The 22,841-nt window shown below is 40.0% G+C and overlaps 1 protein-coding gene across 4 annotated transcripts in view; it reads right to left on the bottom strand.

Moving 5' to 3' along the window:
• The window catches only part of SGCD (sarcoglycan delta), a 556,728-nt gene that overhangs the window by 516,192 nt on the left and 17,695 nt on the right, over nucleotides 1-22,841 (bottom strand). The window contains exon 1 of one of the 4 annotated variants that reach the window (XM_048488178.1): nucleotides 14,043-14,124. The exons of 2 other annotated variants lie outside the window; for them this stretch is intronic. The gene's annotated coding sequence lies outside the window, so the exon portion shown is untranslated. Of the gene's footprint in view, nucleotides 1-14,042; nucleotides 14,125-22,841 lie in introns of those variants that run through there. One more of the 4 variants, XM_048488181.1, reaches the window with a different exon arrangement.

Here is a 22,841-nt window from a genome sequence, read left to right on the forward strand (position 1 = left end):
TATTGAGGTTGAGAGTGGTCTCAAACTCCTCCTTAATAAATGTAGTGATTATTATGCTAAAAATAGTTTGTACATAAACCTAACGAAATCCAAAACTTGCTTTTTTCGAATGCATTTGAATTAACCAGATAGCCACTTAGCAGTAACATAATAAAACAAGTCAAGTACTTCAAATACCTGGGAGTCAACGTTCACTTTAGAGCAGGGTGGGTTAAACCTATTGATATAAGCCCAGCCAGAGATGGGCTTTTACCTGCACTAGAGAACACTAGAGAAACACTTGGGAAGTGTTTCTGCTGTCCGATGATTCTTTTTTTCCCCCCAAATGCCATGAATACATCCCTGTAGCGTTAAAGGTGTTCAATGCAAAAGTGATCAACAACTCCTTTTTGGGCTCCCTTTGTGGATTGGTGCCTGGAATAGATCCATGGGGCAAGTTCAATCCAGCTTCCTATACAAGATATTCAGTGTACCACAATGTGTGCCATACACCATCTTATGTTTAGAATTGGGACAGCATCTTTTGGAGACAAGGGCCTCATTAATTACATTTAAATTTTGGACTCGCCCAAGCTTCAACCAGGAGATTGGAAGTCTCACCTATTTGTCATTTCTGAGTTCCAATCATTGGTTTGGTGGATGCTTACTGAATCAAAACTACTTTCCTTAGATCTCTCTCTTGAAGCTCTTGCAATGCTCTCAGTCAATGAAATCATATGAACCCTAAAGGGAAGGTTAATAGATCAAGAATGCCAAATGTTGATTGGTGAAGCTAGAAAGTTCTGTTCTATTTGCACTTTGGAATTCTTCCTAAATTGGTTGTATGGCTAAGTATTTACTTCAACTTTCTGAGCCCTGCCAGTGATGGACTTTTACCTGTACTAGATGCAACGTGCTCCCTTCCGCCATAATATAAGGTTGGCAATTAAAAATCCCATTTCAGGATAGAACCTGTGCATGCAATTTGAATGATGAGCCACTGAGCCACATCTTGTTTCATTTTCCTTGTTTTAAGTCTTTAGTAATTAACTTATACCAGTACTAGTCAGGAAAATCATGTAGTTCAGATTTACAAAAACAAATGTTTACCTGCTAAATAATAATAACTATAATGTAACTCTGACAACAGCTAAATTCCTATCATTAAGTAGTATGAATAATCCTCTTTTGAGTTGAGGATGAGTCTGAGCATTACTATTGTTTCCTGACCTGTAACTGAGTGATGTAACCTTATAATTAATGTTTAATAAAGGTTGACTGATGGACTGAAAATGGTTGACTAAACAGTAAACAAATATCTTGTAAGGTTTCTGTGTTGGACCACATACTAAAGGAGAGCCTGAAAATTCAATTCTGTCTGCAGACAGGTTGACATATCAGAGTGGGGAAATGAACTCCTTAGCAACAGAGAAGCACCCAGATCAGGTATGCTAACCTGCACTCTTACTGGTGTGGCAACAGGATGACTCAGAGAGGGAGGAGGTTACCTCTCTCTGACAGAAAGAGTTTGAGTATGCTTTTGGATTTTGATTCCTGAGGGTGAACATCTATTACCTTAACTGTTTGTTAACACGTTTTTGTTCTGAGGGTGTATGTCAGCATGAGGTGAAGAAGCAAATAATACCCAGACAAGGAGAACTGGTTATTTTATTTAGGGACCAAAGCTGAGGTGAACAGCAATGATTTCCCCAAAGTGGCCATAAATATACACAGGGATAGAAATAGATCTTCTGGGGTAGAGGAATTCCTGAACCAGTTAATGTGGGATTATACACATTAGGTGGATCCCGTCTGGTATATTAGGCTTTTGCTCTAAGTTTTACCTCAGGAGTGAGCTAACAAAGAGTGATTCCACACAAGCCAAATATAATGGGTTCAGGCCTTTTAAAAAAGTGTTATGGGGGACAAGTTCCCATAGACCTTGCCCCAAAATGCTTCTAACCTGTTATGTTTGCTTGAACCCAGGTTAAACGAAAGTCGCTAAATCAGTAACTTTTTTCTTCAATCCATGTTGCAGACGCTTCCTGCTTTCTTGTGCAAACTATGGCAAGCAGGAAGCATTCTATATCCACTATTATGGTGGATTCCCCAGGTGGGTGCCATTAGAGTGGATTCTCTAACAAGCAGCTGCCATGTTCTGCTGGTAAGTGGGTGGGGGATTCTCGGCTGGGGTGATTTTCGGCTGGGGGTGAATTCTTGGGTGGGGTGGGTTCTCAGCTGTGAGGTTCACAGGAATACACCACATTTTCCATGAAAACTGTGCTGCCAGGATCCCAGTGATGCCAGCTGACCCCTGCACCTGCTGTGCAAATGGTGGTACAGGCAACACCATTAGTGTTAGTGCTGCCTGTGCAGAATCAGTCAATGTGAAGGTTGTGTGAGTATACTGTGAGTATACTGTGAAAGGGTACCAGACTGTTAGGACTCAAGGTCAGTGATAATCCATTAGCTAACAACCAAAGGCCCAGCAGGCGAAAATGGCACCCGGGCATGACCCCACCCCCACCCGGCTCTCCATGCCGCCTTCTGCACCCCACTTACAGCAGCCAGCAGGGAGACCGGGGAGGGCAGGAGCTGGCCTGCCACTGCAGTGCCCACCTGAGCCGTCTGCCTGAGCCACCCATCACCGAGCCCTGCCCTCCCCAGCCTCCCTGCAGAGGGAAGGAGCCAGGTAGGGCTTGGCATCGGGCAGCATAGGAGGGGGGCCTAGGTGGGAGCCATGGCAGCAGGCTGGCTCCTGCCCTCCCAGGCCTGCAGCTATGGCAAACAGCTCGACCAGCGAGAGGTGCCACAGCACGGAGGGAGCGGTTGGGCACCAGCCAGGTTGCCACGCCGCAGGAGAGGTCGAGCACAAGGACCAGGCCAGTGTCCAGCAGCCCCCACATGACCAAATGGCATGCACCCAGGGATATGGGATACCCCATGTCCCCATGGGCACTACGCCCCTGATATAACATCAGTAATAACAAACTGTACCATCTCAAGTAAAAACATCTAGATCATCTAAGTAATTGATCCTTCTAAAGCCTAATTGAGATCGGTGCCCATGCCTGAAAACTGAAATTTGAAATCCAAACTGAAGTTGTATTTATTTCTGATCATAATATTGTTACACCAGAGTAATCCAATTCAAATTTAAGAAGTCTCACAAAGTAATGTATTTAGTATTGGCTCTTATGCAGGTGGATAAGGAAAATAAGGCTAAATGATATGCATGAAACAAGATTTGGGTAAAAATCCAGTTTCAATCAATATTTCATCAGTCTTGCTGTTTACAAGAAATAACAATATCAATGTATTTTCGAAGGAGAAAATACTACTGGAACACAGCCATACAACCTGCAAAACCCACAACACCCTAACAATAACAATGTTCAATATTAGATTGAAACAATGTATAAAGTAATAACAACTACAAAATAGACTTACCAATACAGGAAACTTACTAATAAAGTATAAACACTAGCAAAAAGGTTTCAAAGTGGCTGCCACTGCAGTACACGGAATGCTCCTAAATTGCAACAGGGTAACAAGATGTCCATTGTCAAGGACAAATTCTGCAACATCACCTGGTGAATAATATCCCACATCACATTAAGTCACTATTAAGGGTAGCAGGACTTTTTCTAGTTGTTGGCATCCCTAACTTGACCCAGCTTTGTCAATGAACAGGTTGGTGCAGTTGCTAAAAGTGCCTTCTTTCAGTTCTCTCTGACCTGTAAACTGGCCCCTTACATAGCTTCTGCTGACCCTGCTACACTGATCCATAACCTTCTGACTGGATCACTGTTATGAGCTATATGTGGGACTGCCTCTGACGCTGACGCAGTATAGCAGTGAGATACTTTCAAATAATAAATAAATAAGCCTTGATTCTATGGTGGCAAACAGAATGCAAAGTTGCATGATGTGATGTCCAAAAAGCACAGCACTAGCTGTAGCACAGAAGTAACAGTATTTGGGGGGATTGCACCAGCTGTTATAAAAGAAAAGATCTACGTGAATTAGGATATCAAACAAACTAATCACAAATATTAAGGGTTTAGAAAGCCCTTTCCTGGCATGAATACATTCAAATTCCTATGCATTTCCAAGAGTTAGAGTGAGGTAGTGATTGCAGTGTTAAGACAAGGAACAGGAAGACCTGGGTTCAGTCCTCACTCTGTCATGTAGTTTCCTGGGTAACTCTATGCCACTTTTTGCCTAAAAAATTCATAGGGTTGTCTTGAGATTGAAATGGATTAAAAGTGGAAAAAATCACACTGAACTTAGAAGAAAGAACAGATAAAATGGATAGGGTGGCTATTTGTCCATTTTACTCACTGACCCAAGGCAGATTACAAAAAAAAACAACCCAATTAAGTCAAACAGCATAAGAGCCAACAAAAGAATGACAGAATGAAAAAATGGTGTAAACAAACAAGCAAATGAAAAGTCTAAGGCAGGGGTAGGGAATATCCATGCTGGCTCTCAGATGTCTATCAGAGAACTACAATTCTCCATCAGCCTATCCCAGGGGCTGATGGCCAATTGTAGTTCCCATGAACATCTGGCGAGAGCTGATGGGAGTGGATGAACATCCTGGAGAAACCACGGAGTTCTGGTCTAAGGCATGCAGAAAGTCTAAGGGTAACGCAGAAAGTGGGTTACAAAGGTAGAATCAATGCAAAAGAAGCAAGGTGATGCATGCAATCAACATTGAGAGAGACTATGATCCTATTCCCTTATATTTAAAAAGCCCTCCTATTTTGCTACAGTTCTAATCACTTTATAAAAATGCCCTCCTGTTATACATATTGTAGCTTAAGGTTATTTGAAAATTGCTATTTTTTCTCTTTCCCTGACTCTGCAATTGCATGCAAAGTTACTCTAATTTAAACTGACAGAAACTAACTGGTTCAGAGAAGAATAACTCTGACAGGACTCTATTGAAAATATTTTTTGTTAAAAGTAATCCAATACAACTGTTACAACAAACTAAAGTTTATTTCAAACTAGTAAGTCTTGGCTCAGAACTTGAGCAGGATAAGAGGGGTCAAATGCATAAGCCCAAAGAGAAGACACATTGTTGCCAAGTTGTTTGTGACATTACAACTATACCTTATTAGTTTATTTAGGATCCTTATATGCTGCTTTCCTGACCATATGGATACTCAGAGCAGCAGTGGTGTAGTGGCTAAGAACAGGTGCACTCTGATCTGGAGGAACCGGGTTTAATTCCCAGCTCTGCCGCTTGAGCTGTGGAGGCTTATCTGGGGAATTCAGATTAGCCTGGGCACTCCCACACATGCCAGCTGGGTGACCTTGGGCTAGTCACAGCTTTTCGGAGCTCTCTCAGCCCCACCCACCTCACAGGGTGTTTGTTGTGAGGGGGGAAGGGCAAGGAGATTGTAAGCCCCTTTGAGTCTCCTTCAGGAGAGAAAGGGGGATATAAATCCAAACTCCTCCTCCTCCTTCTCAGAACTACAGCCCCATCAAAAGGGGGGGGGATCTGCCATTGGAAATGGTACAGGACCACATTGGTAAATTTGCCCTCCCCAGGACATTGGCCCAGCAAAGGAAGGAATCCCCCTGTATACAGTTGCTGCGGCCCTCCCCAGCAGTGGGACACGGTGCTGGACACTGTGCCAGTATCCCTGTGCACCCATCACTGCAGCAGGGATGGTCCAGGGGAGTGGCACTGGGAGGAATTTATATTAGTGAAATAAGTCCAATTTTTTGGTGGCATAAGTCTATTACGCCTAATGGGGGATTTCCAATGAGAAGGCTTTTTCATGTCTGTAGCCTCCCCATGATGCTGGGAAGCCTCCTTGGGAGTGGCAGGCTGGCACAGTGAAGGTGCCGCAGTCAGGCGTACAACCCATTGGAAGGGACTGCTAATTTAATAGATGTAACAAATCAAAATTTAAATATGGAATAAAAATAATTATACTATCTATCCATAGTCAATCAGGAACTATAAAATATCAAGCACTATCCAATTAACTTTCAGTGTCCTGTTACACTCTTCTAAATCCACTGAAATCCATGATCTTAGAAAGTAACCATTAGCATTGCTTGGTTAATCTGCTTTGTATGCCTTCCTTAATATATAATCTCACTTCTTAGGGAAGAGAATTCCATAGTTTGGGTATAGCACCCTAAACAGGCTACCCATGGTAGACAGTAAATTCAACCATACCTTTTATTGTAGTTCTAACCCTGAATGTAAAATCATACAAAAATGCTGCAGTTCATGACAACATTAAATTAATGAATTCTCAATTGAAAATTTGAAATTACAATGATGAATTTAAAAAAATACTAAAAATTGGAAATTAAATGGTGGTCTTCATTCTCAAGAATATACCTCTGAAATGAATACTTTTCAAAAGTGCAACAATTATTAAAACTTTTCACAAACACATTCTTCAATGTTTTTTGCATGTTTAGCTACTATTTTTTCTTAGCAACCATTAAAATTTTTATAAAGTATAAGATAATTTTGACAATATGCTAATCAGAAACTGTAGTAGTTATGATAGCTCAAACTCATACATATTTCATATTCTTGCAAGGGGAAATGTTGTAGAATATTTACCTTAATTGTTGGAAATGTTAATTTTTGTCATTAGAACAGGCTTGCTTAAATAGTAGTGAAGTGACATTGCATATTAACTAATGCTACAATGGTGCATGCTTCAATTATATATAGCGCAGGAAATCATATTTGGGAAATGTGCAAAAACACACTAGGAAAGTGGTTCTGGTGGATTTTCTGGGCTGTGTGGCCGTGGTCTGGTGGATTTTGTTCCACCAGACCATGGCCACACAGCCCGGAAAATCCACCAGAACCAGTTGAATCCAGCCGTGAAAGCCTTCGACAATGCACTAGGAAAAATTAGCACATAGGTGAGCTATCTTGCATTTGAGAGCCTGTGTTTAGTGTGTCAGACTAGGATATGTAAGACTTGGAGTCAAACCCCCCTCTGCCATGGAAACTTGCTGGGTGATCTTGGGTCAGTTACACACTCAAAGACTAAAGAACTTCACAGGGCAGTTGTGAGCATAAAATGGAGGAGAGGAGAATAAGGTATGCTGTCGTGAGTCCCCTTTACAGAGAATGGAAGAATATAAATGAAGTAAATAATTAAATAAGTTCAGCACAATTCTCAGACAAGTCCAGAAAAGCAATGCATGCCTATGTTAAGAACTGGTGACATAAAATTACAAAAAAAAAACCCCAAAGTTTTGTATGGTTGCAATCCTAAGAACACTTAACTGGGAGTAAGCTCCACTGAATAAATGGGACTTAATTTTGAGCAAATCTTTTTAGGATTGCTCCTTCAGTCTTCCTGATCTATAGGTCAATTCACCCAAAATCATATAAAAGTCTATTTAATAGGGATTATTCATAGGAAAGGGTTTTTAGGATTGCACTGTTACCTAGGGATTATTTTTCCTTTGGACAGCTTGGCAGGTGATCATTCAAAAGTCTGCTTTAACATGCAAGTGTTGTTATATCCATAGAATACTGACTACTACCAAGAATTCCTGGGTAGTTTTCTGGACACTGAATTGTACTAATAAAAGTCATCTGCATAGACTAGAATTAATCCACAGTACCCTGCCTTGTACACTGTACACAGTCTCCAAAAAAACATGATGCACTGCCACCATTCTGGATTTATTTGCTTCTTTATTTAGCCCACCTTTCTCACTGAGACTCAAAGCAGATGAGAGTCTGCATTAAGTCATCATTCCTCACCTTTGTTCTTTTGCCATTTGTTGCAATCTTGGTAGCAAAAAACTATTAATCTATGGTAGCAGTTATCAATGGGTAGCAAATCTGGCATGTTCTGACTTTTTTTCTTTTTTGCTATTTCAGGACAATATCAAGCTAGTGTGTTCATGAATACCCCGTGGCTCTGTGGTCCTAAGAAAATGTGTCTTATAGTTCTCTTTTCTAAACCATCCCTGATTATTAAGATTTATTTAAAAAATTTACCCCTTGCTCATAACAACAGATTTTAATTTAGTTTTAAAAGTTGTTATAACAGTGCTTGCTTTATGAAATAATTTACACATCACAACTTCAGTACCTACTTCTGATTTTCTCTCTACTGAGGGAAGGAGGCAGGGTATAGCCCAATTCCATCAGATCTCAGAAGTTAAGCAAGGTCAGCACTTGGAAAGGAGATGACCAAGGAGGAATCTGCAGAGAAAGGCAATGACAAACCACCTCTGCTTCTTGCTTGCCTTGAAAGTCCCTTGTTGGGGTAGCTATAGTTGGCTGCAACTTGATGGCACTTTACACATTCATTCTTTTAAAGAAAAGATGTTACATATTCATAAAGAGGGGAAGTATTTCTTTGAAGAAATCTCCCAAGCCACACAGAAACTACCTGAATACTGAAACTTTGGGGCCATTACTCATGGAATGCTTACCTCAGGGCTGGTAGCGGCATGGTGGGGCTGAAGCATGGTCTCTTCTGTGCTTTTCTCTGTTTACTTGTGGGGAGGCAAACCAGTGCCTCCTTGCAACTGCTTGCTAATCTCAACCAACCTTTCCTTTTGCTGCTTCTCTTAACTCCACCTATCACTAGTTCTCTTAATTTCACTGATATACTTTCCCCCTCCCTTCCCTTCCACATACTCTCTCTGTCTCACAAGAGAGAGAAGTTTGTTTTTAAAAAGAGGTTTGTTTCAAATAAAGTTTTTAAAAGCCTTTTCAATCATCAGGGAGGGTGGAAACAGAGTGAAGGAGGAGAGCTGGAGCCAGAAAGAGATTGGTTTATATCAAAAACTCAATATAAGCACTTAGAGAGGCAGGGAAGAGCCAACAACGTGGAACGTGGGCGAGAGAGAATGCATGGATGGTAGTGTGCAGGACTGGGAAGGGTGGAGCAAAGAGGCTGGCTGTAGAAAGAGGGAAGAACTCCAGGGCAAAGCTGTGCTCACTGGCACATCTGCCCACTCTGACTATGAAGCAAAATTAAATTCATGCTAGAACTGCTCTCACTTGCCACAGGGAGGATAGAAAGTGGGGCTTGAGGAAATATGTCCATACAAGAAATCTTGCTGTGATGGACATTTGCCCCCATCGCCCAGCTCATGTGTAATCAGCCTCAATGTATTTTAAAAAGAGACAAATGGGGAAGGGTGAAGGTAAATGCAGTTACAGGCTGCAATCCTCCAAACAATTTCCTGAGAGTAAACCCACTGAATAAATAGTACTTCAAAGTAGACCCATTTAGGATTGCTCTCAGTCACTGAGTTCCATCAGAAGTTGTTAGTCCAGATTGCAAAAGGTATGAATTGCACTAGTTTGTTCTCTGCATAATTAATGGTCAGGAAGAAAAGAGATGGAAGATGTATAAATATGAGGAAGTAGAATCTCCCTCCTTTGGGGGGGGGGCAGGGGAGTACTACTAGGCAGGGATAATATTTTAATTATCAATATGGGGACATTTTCCCAAACTTTGTTGTTGAACACAGAAAACTGTTGATATTTGGTAATATTATTTAATAATGTTTGAACGGAGAGTTCTGGACATAATTCATTTTTAGTTCAGTCTAGCTATGGTTAGCTTGCCATTTAGTGCAGCAGAGACAAGGGCCACAATAAGTTACTGAATGGGCTACCATGGAAACCACCTACTCTTCCACCAGTTCCTTTTCCTTTCACCCTTCCCTGTGTAATTAATTGAAATCTCCAGAAAAGTTAATTACAGTTGATATCTTCTAAATAAACACCTCAGAACACCAAAGGTACACTCAGGAACAAAATTATGATTCAGGAACAGTAGGATTCTGTTTTACAAAAGACCAACTTTTCTTTAAAGTGGCAGCTCACCCATGTGCTATTTCCAGCTTCACATTAAATAAATAAACAGGATGTAGCTGAGAAGGTTAAGAGCTGATATGATAGCCATGTTTAGATATTTGAAGGGATTTCATGTTGGTGAGGGAGCAAGTTTGTTTTCTGCTGCTCCATAGACTAGGACCAGGAGTAATGGGTTCAAGGTACAGGAAAAGAGATTCCACCTAAACATCAGGAAAAACTTCCTGACAATAAGGGCTGTTCGGCAGTGGAATGCACTACCTAGGAGCATGGTGGAGTCTCCCTCTTTGGAGGTTTTTAATCTGAAGCTGGATAGCCATCTGTCAAGAGTGATCTGATTATGTGTTCCTGCATTTCAGGAGCTCTTCCAACTCTATGATTCTATGTAAGACCTGAAAAAAATAAACAGTACCATAGGATAAATGTGTTTTTGTACTAAATTACAGGATCAAGTTCTTAAAGAGTCTCCCAATTTAAATCATTTTGATGACATCATTGCCTATGAACACAAATTTCAGAGAATTCTCTCTTCTGCTTGGCATATTTATCACATGAAGTAACTCTCTTTTTATTGCAAAGCTTTAAAAAGTCCACTCTCCACTTGCTACCCTTTCTCCCGTAAACAAAAACACACTTAAAATATAGCAGTTTTCAAGAAACAGCATTAAAGGGACTGTAAACTCACACATAACTCTCTCAGGGCCTTATCTTCTTTAGAGTGTATTGTCAGAAAGCAGAAAATGTAGTTTGTCTCGCATTATCTGTAATAAGATAGACAATCCTTCATTTTAACAAGGTGCCACTGCCAATATCAGCCCTGCCGCATGAAAAGCCAATGCAATGCTTCCTTTATTTATACAAGTGGAATGAAACCCAGGGAGACCTGAGGCAATTGATAATACTCCCTACCAGCTGGTACATATTGCGCACTCAGTCTGCACCTTAGCAAAAATTATAGTAGCAGATCAAAATCGGAGTGCAATGTATCAAAACGTCCAGTGACCTACTTCTACCAGACGGTCAACAATTAGTTATTGCAATCTTGCTTCAAGACACATTTGCATGGGAAGTGCCATGCAATTTGATCCAATTTCTGAGAAACAAATCGATTTCATCCAATTTCTGAGAAACAAAGAATTCAGGTAATACTTATCAATGCAGCTGATGCAAAGTCTGAAATACAAAGTTCTTGATAACTACCACTTCGTTAATTATCAATAGGACACATCCTCAAGAGTTAACAAGGCATCAAGAAAGACTTCTTCTGAAAACTATTTCATGGAGCAAGTGTCAGTACGGAAGACCTTTGATTTTATTACAAGAAACTCAATTACCATTCACATTCAGGAGCACAAAAAATTTTAAGGACCATTCTGCATTTTAAATCTGTCTATATGAGCACATATTTTTAAAAAGTCTACACCTTTGCAGTTCAGAAAGTTACTACACATGCAAATTTGTGGAAATGTCATATGTGAAATAGCCCATATTCACAGTATTGGCGTCCCAATATGGGTAAACACAGTTAATAATTCATTAAATATTATTCACTCTAAATTCCTCCATAAGGCAATGGCTCTACCCAACGTGCATACGACACGCAGCGATTTGCATTGATTTAGATCAATATATGTTAGTTGCAATAGCCTGGTCTAGAGTTTTCAAATACTGGTTCCATATTCTTTATCATTCAACTCCAGGAACTTATATAGCCTTATTACTTAAAGAACTTGATTGAACTGTCTGGCATAGGTTAAAATAATGTTTAAAATTAACCCCTTAATTAAAAACCTGGGTGAATAGAAATGTTTTGTCCTGGCACCTAAGATAAAGTGATGCAGGTACCATGCAAGCCTCAAGAGAAAGGGCTTTCTACAAGCAAGGGGCCACTACTAAAAAGCCGTGGCTCTGGTTGGCGCCCAGCTCGGCTCTGAAGGCAAAGGCATAGAGAGCAGGGCTTGTGTGGCAAACCTGAACTGGAGGCCTGGACAATATTGAAAATAAATAAATATTCTATGTGAAATAAAACAAGTTCCCATTTGTTACAAAACAAATGTTAACATGAATTAAATCTGAGCTGCTTCCAAATAAAGGTGATTTTTCTTTGGTTCTCTGGTTTCTGATACAATTTTGAAATTGCCCTTGCAATGGAGATTCCAGACGGGTCAGGGTAATCTGTTATCTCCATGTTCATTGATAATTAGCCTTTCAGACCTGATGTGCTTAGAAGCCCCCTTTTGCTGTGCTTTCATGTGACCCTCAGGATTCTCTGTGCATCCTGGATTGATTTTAAAAAAATTAAGTAGCACAGGTAAAACAGTATCTTGCAATACCTTTTTTTAAAAGAAGCTTGTTTAAAAAGTCTGCACACATTTGCAGACTACTTCTACAATTAGCATAAGTAAGGCTGGATTGGAATAACACAATACCTTTAACAGTATTTTTAAAAATCCTTATATTTGCAGAGTCTTTAATGATCTCTCGGTCTTAAAAGGCAGGCAGTTCTCTTCTGATGCTAACTGTTTCCAGGGACTGGCTCCTTGGAGTTATCAACAAATCAAAACAAGCAAATGACAAACACTTAACTTACATCCTGCAATTGCATTGAGATGTTACAATGGCTCATGTCTTGTGATATTTCATAAAGAAAACAACCATCTTTTTAGTCACTACTATCTAGTATTGATACAGTAAATGTTAAAAACAATAACAAATCTGCTGTCATGCTTATTACCTTTGTCCTTAAGAATAAGCCATACCAAACAAAGGCTCCCAAGCTCTTGTTAGCTTTCTTCAGGAATGTTTAAAAGCTGCCCCTATGCCCTCTACTGATATCCAGTACCTTGTCCAAGAGAGGCTAATTTAAAACACGATTAATTTCATGGGATTCAATACTTTTTCTTCCTTTCTTTTTTGAAGTAAAGGCCTGGTCATAGCTTCCTCTAAAACTATAAACGTGGCCCGGCCCCTAAGTAGATATTTATCTGCCCATACACTGGACTAGTTCCCCTTCTGATAGATTTAGCCAGCCAAGATAGATGAAGTACAAAAATGGTTACTAACCATCACCAAGAAACCTGTTCATATAACCATGCTGTACGAACTGTAATAGGAACACGGCAAGCAGAAATCTCCAGTCTATCAGTTATATCTGTAAGTAATGATAAGTCTATATTGGATTAAAAATATGTAATATTTTATCTGCAAAGTGTATTGCAAGTCCATCACAGCCAATCAACTTTCCCTGCAAGCCAGTTCATAACAGTTCTCCCATTACTTCCAGGGTGGCGTAATGGTTAAGAGCAGGTGGATTCTAATCTGAAGAACCGGGTTTGATTTCCCACTCCTTTACCTGAGTGGCAGAGGCTTATCTGGTGAACCAGATATGTTTCCGCACCCCTACATTCTTGCTGAGTGACCCTGGGCTAGTCACAGTTCTTTGGAACTCTCTCAGCCCCACCTACCTCACAAGGTGTCTGTTGTAGGGAGAGGAAGGGAAAGGAGTTGTAAGCCACCTTGAGGCTCCTTACAGGAGAGAAAGGTGAGGTACATATCCAAACTATGAATAGGTTAAAGAGCACTGGTCCCAAAAATGGATCCTTGGGGGACACCACTCCTTACATCTCTCCATTGTGAGAATTTCCCATTTACACCCACTCTTTGCTTCCTGTTTCTCAACCAGTTTTTAATCCATAGGAGGACTTCCCCTCTTATTCCTTGATTGCTGAGTTTTCTCAATAGTTTCTGGTGAGGAATTTTGTCAAAAGCCTTTTGGAAATCCAAGTAGACAATGTCCACTGGTTCCCCCTTATCCACATGCCTGTTTACACCCTCAAAGAACTCTAGTAAGTTTGTAAGACAGGATTTGCCTCTGCAAAAGCCATGCTGACTCTTTCTCAGCAGGTCTTGCTTTTATACATGTTTTATAATTTTATCTTTAATGATAGTTGTTAAAAGTGATAAAGGTGCCTTAACACTTATATAGTGTAATAATGTCCTACTGTGTGTAAACAACAGAATGTACAGAAACTGGACCAGTTTAAATGTGGTACCAATATATCGAGCATTCTATAGTTCACTGAATACCCTAGCAGGATATACTGTTTGCTTCAGCAAAAAAAAGATGAAAGGGAAAATCTAGATCATTTCTAAATTATAAAATAAGAAGCTCAGCTTTCATTATGGGAGCTCTTTAATTTAGAGCAAAATTCAAACATACCTTTTTCAGAATCACCTCCAAGAAACAAAATAATGTGTGATCTTGTTTCTTGCCAAAAGCATATGTAACTGAAGTAACCATGTGCTCTCTGCGGGGTACAGGCTGCTGCCAGGAACTTGAATCAATGAAAATGAGAGACAATTACAAGGAATGAATGGATGAAGCAGCAACAGGAAGGTTGGAAAAGTGGGGTTAATGGTGAGAAAGACAGGACTGGATTTTCCTTTTACCAAGAATTCACCTCACATTTATGCACAAGAGCCTGCTGGATCAGACCAGAGTCCATCTAGTCCAGCACTCTGCTACTCACAGTTTTTATCATGTGCAGGTTCTATCATGTGCAGTTTATAAACAGTGCTGCTCGCTGATGTAGCTTGTGAATTCTATTTTGTAGTTCCAACATACAACTCTTTTGCTGAATACAATATATAACAAATAATACAACCACAATATTAACCTCTACAAAAATAAAGTTTGAGAATCTCTCTTTACTCCAGACAGACCTATAACAAGTGTAACAGTTATATAACATATTTCAAGAGTTTACTTTAAATGCACAACCAACCATGCAAAAGGATTCATTTCACATCCTGGATTATATCAGTAGGTAATTCCAATGTCTGCTAAATGTGATGACTTTTTATTTTTAAAGCTATCACATGAAATAGCTGGAATACCAATATCATGCTGACTTGTATTTGGAATGATAGAAATACATGACCACATGAGTAATACTCATAAAAATCCAAAGTTGTAGATAAAAAAACTGAACACAATTCAAGGGACATTGTATATAAATAGCTACGACATAACATAAGGGGACTTGGACCAATTATGTTTTAATAGTAAGGGAACCATTTGGTTTTTTTATCCACTGTGCAACCCAAGTAATTTTTTTCAAGGAGCAAAACATCCATAAGTGAAGACAGCATAGCCTCCCTTTCACCTGTCCACTGTTCTCTCTGTTACAAGCTATTTGCCAACCAGTTCCGCCAGATTTCTTAGTAATGTCTTCTGGGGTTATTTCTAGTTGCTAAGGATATGAAGGCTTTGTGAAACTTCTTTTGACATAAATCAGTTGATGATTTTTGTTTTACATCTCTTAATGTATTTTCCTTCAATACCAACAAACCAGGCAGTGGAAGAATGAAAGATGTCTTGACTATCTGTATATCCCAACCCTAGGAACAATCATCCTAAAAGAAACCCTATTAATTTGTTCCATCAAAGAAGAAACATTATTATAATGTTTCTAGGTTTCCAAACAGAGACCAAAAGAATGACAAGTAGTTCAAACAGCTTTAATCTAAGGAGCAACTCCAACAGGTTCATGCAAGCATTCTCACTAAATGAACGGCCTACTTGATCATGTCACCTTAGGGAAAGTTTTCAATTTAACACACTAGAGTAATATAAGGGAATCTAATCTGGAAGTATAAGTTCTATCACAACAGCTACCATTAACAGTATTCTCTATAAGGCCATTTGAATGAACAATGACAGATATTCTGGAATCCACAAAGTGGGTAATGTCAGGGTTCATACATCTTGATAATGGCTTTTCATATCATACAAGTAATTCTTCCCCAGTTTGTTCCCATACTTCTATGATACTTGGAGCAGTGCAAGAAGAACAAAGACCTGCAAAACCAGGGGAAATTTAAAAAACTTTCCAGGGAAAAAAAGCAAAACTTTTTTTGAGGATTCCCCCTTCCCATCTTGTCCAAGGATGGAAAAAAAGGAAATTTTGGGGAGGACTGACAAAAAAAATCCTGTGAAATATTTTTCTTTGAAGGTGAGTGGAATGCTTTTTACTCAAATTGTACAACATGATTTTACTCAAATTGTACAATATGAGGTTCTTAATGGAAGACAAAATGGGGGTATTGCCAACCTTTTTATGCCTATGGGCACCTGTGGAATTCTGACTAGGATTCCCATTTTCTTGGTTTTGACTGGGTGCCGAGTCAACTGAAGCAAACCAGCTGAAGTGGGAAGTGATACATGCACCTGGCACAATGACACCACTTTCAGGTTTACTTCCAGGAATGCTCTAGCATTCTCCCCACAAAAAACCTATAGAGTTTTTGTAAGAAATGTGCTAGAGCATCCTGGCACAATGCCAGTGATTCCAGGTAAATCCAAATGTGATGCCATTGCGCCAGATGGACAGATTGCTGCCACCAACCCTGCCCCCATGAAGCTCTTGCCCATTGCCAGGACCCATGGGCACCATGCTGTAGACCTCTGAGCTAGAGCCCTCTGTGTTTGTCTATTAAGGATTGTGCCCCCTGGAAGCAGTGCCCAGTACCCACGGGCATTTTAAAGCTGGGTTGGCCAGCTCCACCTCTGAAGCCTAGAGTTTAAAGTTGAACCCAGCCAGGCCAAGCCCAACCTTGATCTGCAAGCTCTGCCCTGGCTGAGTCCAGCTTTATATTGCTGGCTCTGCCTCCAAAGAGCCATCTCCAAAGTCACATGGAGTTCGGTAGGCAAGTGCAATTCAAAGCTGGGGTTGCCAGATCTAACTTTAAACTGAAGGCTCTGCCTCAAAGTCCACAGTTTAAAGCTGGACCCAACCAGGAGGATGCCAGCCTTGAACTGTAGGCTCTGCACTGGCTGGGTCCAGCTTTATACTACTAGCTCCGCCTCCAAAGTCCATATGACTTCAGAGACAGAGCTTCAGAAGCAGGCAGAGCCTGCAATTTAAGCCTGATAGCCTGGCTGGATCCAGCTCTAAACTCCAGGCTTCAGAAGTGGAGCCCATAGTTTAAAGCTGGAGTTGGCCAAGGCCAGCCTTTAACTGCTTCCTAATTACAAGTGGATTTGGGGGTTGGTGTGACAGTGCTCGATCGGGGCTCAGCTTGAACTGTGCACCCTGTCCCCAAACTCCATGTGGAGTTTAAATGTGCAACATAGTTCAACAGTGGTGAGCAGATGGGGGGGGGGGCTTTGGACTGTCTGGCAGGCCCCTCAAGCAGCACCAGGAGCATGAGCCCTGGTTTGCCCCACATTAGATATGCCAGTGATTAAATAATGATAACACGAGAACCATGAAAAACCTGTAGGTACGAAAACTCCACCCTCCTGCTAACTAAAGTTTTCTATTCTCTTCCTTAGCAATCTCATATTCCTGTCACTCCCCTTCACCCACCCAGTCCTCCCATTATTGAAGCTGTTTTATTCTTACCCTGATATCCCATCTCATCATCCTCTTCTCCCCACTCCTGCCACATTCTTCTCTCACCACCACCTGCTTACTTCTTTCTCCTTCATCAGCAGTGGTGCTTTCTTCTCTTCTTTCCCCCACCTTCTTCTCCCCACAAACATCTTTGATAATGTTGATTTGGATTGCTTGTCAACTCCAAAATAGGGGCAGAGATGTCACTTTTCCCCCCTTTAAATTATGATGTTTGCTAAAAAGTTTGGTATTATACCATTGACAGCAATATATCAAAATCTACTGCTAATCATATTGTTATATGAAAATATTTCTGTCTAAATACACTTTTACATCTCTCTCTTTCTCTCAATAATACTTGTAGTCTTCAATTTTGCTTATTGAAAGCTAGGAATTTTCATAATCATAAAATAAATCCAGGTTTCATAACCAAGTCGTGATTATTTTTCAGCTCTTCTCAACATTTCCATCTGCCTTTTCCCTTCAAAAATATGAGAGATCACAGAGAACTGCTGTCAGGAGGGGGAATTGGCCCTTAGTCCAGGCTTCTCACTCACTGTGTTAAGATGTTGTATACAGTTGCCCACACTGAAAATCAGCAAATTCACTAAGCCACTGTGAGTGGAGGAGAAAAATTGTTCAATATTCATAGTTCTCATGAACACCTCATCACATATAGTTGCTTTCAAAGCAGCCACCATTTGGCTGAGCAAAGCAGTATCTAGAGAAGTGTCTCCAGATTATTCTCATAAATCACCATAAATATTGGAATAGCCCAAAGAATACTCTGCTTTGAAAAATGTAGAAATCTCTCTGCTTTCTCAGAGGCCGTTTCTGCACGGCCCATTTATGACGGCCTGGGGGCGCCAAAAAAGGCTGTCGCTGCCGCCGTCCACCAGCTGACTGACTCTGACTCTTCTTCCCTCCCCAAGGGCGTCAAGGCTGTCGCCCTAAACAACAACCCTTTAAAGGGACATGTTGTTGGGGAGGGAGCGCTCTTCCCTGCGGCGCGGTGCGTAATCAAGCCGCCGGGAAGACGCTGTCTCCCGATCTCCAGCCTTTAATTCACGGTAGTCTTCCCTAATTAAGCCTGCGGGGCGTTGCAGCCTCGCCCACACTGTCCTCCGACCTCCAGGTTAGTCGGGAGGGGGGCAGCCGCGGGCGGGGCTGCTTCGCCCCGCAGGCTACTGGTGAGGACACCGTGAGGGCGGGAGCGGCGCAGAGGTGGCTCCATCGCGGAGCCGCCTGCCGCCTACCCGACCTCCCCTTACGGCCTGCTCGCGACGCTATGCGTCTTGAAGCAGGCTCCCGCCCCCACGCCGGCAGAACTCCTGCCGGCGTGGGGGCGCCTCCTGGCCGTGCAGAAACGGCCAGAGTTATTTAAAATGTCCCAAAAGGAAGAGTGAACTTCCGTTAAGCGATGTTGAAAACATAGCTTTAGTTCTAAATGGGTTCAGTGCTTTTCCCCCCTTGTATCCCCACAGCATTGTGGCACATGTGTCCCCTCAGGGTTTCCCCTGTTTTTTTTCATAGCTTTCTCAAACTGCTTTCCTCAAACTAGTCATCATAATTTAAAGAAAATGGCTGTCTTGTAGGAAGGAAAGTTCAGATTCCCTGCCACCACACACATATACCTAACAGCCATTTTTTTCTGATGTTGAATCCCACAGCAGCCATTTTGTTCCTCCATCCCTGAGGGCCTGAACTGAATACTAGTAACTGAATATCATTATATCACTATATCGTTATAACAATATGTTTAACACATTCCACAACTGCCCATCTTTTGTTTTAAAGTACGTCTTTAGCACCTACCATTGCAGCACTATAACAGAGAGAGCATATTTTAGCAACAAAAGAAGCTAGAGACTTAATCTTAATATTAAAAAATGAAAGCTGGGAATTTACAAAATCAAGGTTTTTTATAATATTTTATGGCCTGCTACCATTAAAAGTTTTCTCCTGCAGGGGGCAAATATCAGGCTTACACACAAAGCTACAAAGATGAATTAATTTTTTCTATATTTAATTTATATCCTGAAACAACTGAGTGTGAAGTATAGTTTTCAACTGTGCAATAGATTCAACAGTAGTAAATAAGAAAATAATATTGTCTGAATCAATGTTTAATGCACTTTACCTATGCAAAATCATGATATTGTGTCAATCTCTTATTACTATAGCCAGCTAATAGGTTAAACAGCAGAGTCAAAACAGGGAACCCTTGTTTTACCCCCTAATTTGAGGACCGGCTTACACTACTGATTGTGAATAAAGGTGTTCTTGATATTGCATACATAATTTTTGCCCATGCTTTAAACTGTTCACCAAATCCAAAAGACTCCAAACATTTCAGATTTACTTTCTTTCTTTTACATAGTGGGATAGATTAATAAGTTTTCTAAAAATAAAATTGTAGATAGATGAGCAGCCATGTATAAAACCTGTATGACCTTGGTTAACATACTTAAATACAACTTTCTTTAACCTAGTAGCTATAATAGACACAAAGATTTTATAGTTGTAATTTAATAGGCTGATAGGACAATAAGAACTATTGCAACTCGTATGTTCATCTGGCTCTATATTTTTTTTATTTTGACTAAGAAGATGGTAACATGTTAATTGTCATGCCACCACAAAGGTCTATACCTTAGTTGTGCCTCTGTCTGGTTGTGTCAGCTCCCAAAAGGGGCAGAAAGGCACTGGTGATTTGCACTGGCAGTATGGCCTCTACACCAACATATTTCAGAGATATACTCACATAAAGGTCAGTCAGCTTCCTGAGTGCATTCCCCCTTTTTGGAACATCACTGTTAGTTTACTGTTAGCTCTTTAACAGACAGTGAATCAGAAGACACTATTATGTCATGGCTTACTTGTCTTCTCTGAGCAATCTTTTGAATTTACTCTTTATGCTCTCCCAATCCTGATGCCTTCTCCTGACTATGCCAGAAAACATTTTCGAAACATTCTCCCAAATCATCTTCTTCCTTCTCCCATCTGTCTTAATTTTAACAAGGTGCTTGTCAATTAATTATGAAGTCCCTCTATTTTATCTTTGAAGTTTTTACCATTTCTGTAAACAGTGTTGATTAATCAGTTGGACTTCAACTGATTAATTACAATTTGTTTATCCTTCATTTCCTGCAAACTCTTAAGTATAACTTCCATTCTTTTTTTATTTACCTCTAACTTTTTAATCCAAAAATTGCAATTTCCTTTAAAAAAAATTTAAAACTGCCATTTTAAACTCTCTAATATCTTTCAGAGAAAAGAAAGCATCTGTGGCGACCCACATATCTCAGAAGTCTCACTAAACTTCCTTTTTGGCATGTTTCTTATGAAGTAAAGTAGTCTCACCTACAGTCACTAATTTAATGGTACAATTTTAGGTAATTAACAAATAGCATGCCTTAGAAGTAATGTTACTTATTTGCTTAACAGTAAGTCCTTTGAAGAGGTCTTATTACACTATGCTTGTTCAAACAACAGACAAGGAAACCAGAAGTGGGAAAAGCTGAGGCTACATGCACAAAGAAATTTTTAAAAAAATCTATGGAAGACCTTCCCATAGATGCAGCGCTATAGCAGTTCTGGGCCAAGTAGTTAGTAGACTTTCCACGCCTCACCCAAGCATTTAAGGAAAGAGTTGTCAGTGCACAGACCTAAAAACAAGCTAGCTGTTGACAGTTTCTACTGTGACTGAAACAGCTGACATGCCCCATCTCCCAACTTCCATCAAATGTAAAGATCTGTTCTCTGCCCTCCAAACCAGGAAATCAAACCACAATTTAATAAAGGTATTGAGAGCAGGGAACAATCAAGATAAAAACTAAATATGGTTTGCTATGAAATTATTTAAATTCCAAGTCATGCACAAGAGAATGAGTCAAGGAACACATGAGACAGGAAGAAGAAGGCCTGGTTTAAAAAAAATTTTCCAGTGTTCTTCCAATTTTCTAATTGAAAAAGTCTCAGTCCAGAGGTATGCTATAGACAACATTACATGAAAGAGAAACTTTGAAGCTTAAGCTATGTACAACAATTAAACATCCAATAATGTGAGAAACTACCTAAGACAGCATGTGATACCAAGACTTACTTTCAATAACCATCATTTGATGATGATTAATAACTCCAAGTCAGTGTTACTGAACTTGATAGGAATTTTGCCAAGAACAATAACACAAATGAAGCAGCAAAATGTGAGTTTCTGTCTTCCAAATTACAAAGACACCCAGATATTTTCATATGTTCAGAAAAATAGCCTCACTGCCTCTTTCCTAAGCACAGATGTTCAAAATATACTTCAAACCCACAAAACAGTACTATTTCAAGTAAACCTGTATTAAAAATTTCCAGGGGAAAAAAGTACACCATATTTCTAACAATCAAAATAGGGTGGTAGAGATATGTAACATGAGACCAGACAAGACTGTACAGAAGAATAGCAACGCTGGAGTCAGCCTATCTTGAGCATAAAATGTCCATATTTATTTTAAAGTTTAAATAATGTAAGTTTTTAATCCAAGCATCTAACTGTGAACATAATTTTTTTCAAATCTTAATCTTAACCCTGCTAACAAGGATGGGGATTTACTCCACTTTAATTAGTCTGTCTTGAAGTGATACTTGAAACAGAAAAGCAAGGTTTAAATGACATTCAGTAGCATTGAACAGACCTGAATTTGACTGCAGAAATATTTTCACTGCTTCATCACACAGACAAACTTACCTTTAAAAATTCTTTGTGCCTTGTTTTCTGAATAAAGCAAAGCTTCTCAAGCCTTGTTTTACAGTTCTTTCCTATTACAAGACCTGCTGCTATGATTTTCCCTGCTCCACATTTAAAGATTGAAGTTTGCAGAACAAAGATTTAAGCCTTATTTTTGGTAGCATGCCTTTTTTAAAAAGATGGAAGGAAAAGCTAAGACTGTTTCCCTTGTATTTCTTTCATAGTCTTCAGAAGTTATTGGAGTGGGACGAACCTTTATGAAAAGCTTTTTATCAGAAAAGAAGCACAGCAGTCTGAAACAGCTCTCCCTTAATTAGTTCCTGGGCAAAGTTTACAGGGATGCCTCCTCATCTCCTTCTCCCTCTGTAATTCAAGCAGCTCCAGCTGCAGTACTCACCAAACCAGAGCTCATTATCCAGTAGTGAAAACCCAGTAAATCACTGAGGTGTGCTTCTAAGGCCATTAATATCATCAGTTCAATATGATCATTCTTACTGTTGTTTCTAACAAGATAGAATATGCAAAAAGGGATGCAAAAAGTTTGCAGGGCTGAAAGCTGGATGAGAATATCCATTACTGCACTCTTGTAGATAAATGCTCAAATGTGTGTCCATGAAAACTTATTCTGGAACAAAGATTTGTTATTCTGAATGTGTCGTTTGACTCTAAGATATCTACTAAGTAACAGATAAAAGTGCATCTAAAGGAAAAGGAAAAGATTAACACTTGCACAAGGAAATAAATAAAATAAAATAAAGTTTCCTGCTTCTAAGTACTATGTTTGCCTTGTAAGTGGCTTATTTTCTGACCATTATTTTGGGATTTATTTCAGTTCTTAACAGTACAAACCTAAAAAGAAGTTAAATCCATCTAAGCCCACTCA

Source organism: Sphaerodactylus townsendi, linkage group LG03 (assembly GCF_021028975.2).
Source record: "Sphaerodactylus townsendi isolate TG3544 linkage group LG03, MPM_Stown_v2.3, whole genome shotgun sequence".
NCBI classification, from domain to species: domain Eukaryota; kingdom Metazoa; phylum Chordata; class Lepidosauria; order Squamata; family Sphaerodactylidae; genus Sphaerodactylus; species Sphaerodactylus townsendi.